At 43.5% G+C, this 1310-nt stretch overlaps 1 non-coding gene across 1 annotated transcript; it reads right to left on the bottom strand.

Moving 5' to 3' along the window:
• Positions 1 to 489: 489 nt before the first annotated feature.
• On the bottom strand, positions 490 to 630 carry LOC116566173. Its single transcript, XR_004275772.1, has one exon. It is a non-coding gene; the product is annotated as a U4 spliceosomal RNA (small nuclear RNA).
• Positions 631 to 1310: the final 680 nt, after the last annotated feature.

Raw genomic sequence — 1310 nt, 5'->3', positions numbered from 1 at the left:
AAAAGAATGAAAAACAAGTATTCAAATTCTTTTTTTTGTTTTGAGACAGTCGCGCTCTGTCGCCTAGGCTGGAGTGCAATGGCACAATCTTGGCTCACTGCAACCTCTGCCTCTTGGGTTCAAATGATTCTCCTGCCTAAGCCTCACCTTCCCACCCCCAGTATCTGGGATTACAAGCGCCCACCACTGTAAGGTCTTTTAGGCTGACTGACAGCGCCATGGACACATGGAAACCTCTGTGACCTGCACAGACACTCCAGATGAGTTCCTGGAAAATCTGAAGTAACTGGAAGACGATGAAAAGGGGAAGAAATGATCAACTCCTGCAACGCCTAATTAACTTTGAGACATTCCCTAGTGTTCCTTATTCCTGCCTCAATTGCAATTGGACTTTGTAACTGACCTTGGTCAGCCTCCAGACTCCAGACCCTACTGCCCCCTCCCAGCTTCCAAAAACCCCCTAAACTGTAACTTTTTTTTTTAATTCAGTCTCTGTAGAGACTGTTAAAAATTGCCAGTGCCAACTATATTTCAAGTTGTCATGGTGGGGTATTGGGAAAAGTTTTCAATTAGCAATAATTGAGCTTCGGGTAAACCTCATTGGCTACGATACTGCCACTGTGCAAAGCTTACACTGTAACATCTGTAACTTTCCACTGCCAATGCCAAATCTATAAAACCAATTCCTATCCCACCACCCTCCACTGACTCCGTTTTCGGACTCAGCCTGCCTGCACCCAGGTGAATAAACAACCATGCTGCTCACACAAAGCCTATTTGGTGGGGGGGTGGGGAGGGGCGGGTCCTCTTCATTCAGAGCATGAGGTTTACCAGCCACTTTGCCCAGTTGGTTTTTGTATTTTTAGTAGATACAGGGTTTCACCATGTTGGCCAGGCTGGTCTCCAACTCCTGATCTCAAGTGATCTGCCCACCTAGGCTTCCAAAGTGGTGGGATTACAGGCTTGAGCCACCCTGCTCGGCCAAATTCTTATACACCATTGATCATAGCAGTATCATCTATAATGGCCAAAAGGTGGAAAAAACTCAAATTTCCATCAACTGATGAATGAATAAACAAAACATGGTAGAGCCATACAGTGGGTTATTACCCATGCAGAGAAAAGAATTAGTACCGATACATGCTACAACATGGATAAAACTTGAAAGCATTATGCTGTTCGAAAGAAGCCAGACACAAAAGGCCACATATTGTATGATTTCATTTAAATAAAATATCCAGTATAAACAATCTATACATATAAGAGGTAGACTAGTGATTTCCTGGGGTTTTGTTTTTTTTTTTTTGAGA

Source organism: Sapajus apella, unplaced genomic scaffold (assembly GCF_009761245.1).
Source record: "Sapajus apella isolate SASKATOON/1434 unplaced genomic scaffold, GSC_monkey_1.0 scaffold42, whole genome shotgun sequence".
In the NCBI taxonomy this organism is placed as follows: Eukaryota; Metazoa; Chordata; class Mammalia; order Primates; family Cebidae; genus Sapajus; species Sapajus apella.
Note: the sequence above shows the minus strand (reverse complement) of the source record. Positions and strands in the feature narration are given on the sequence as shown.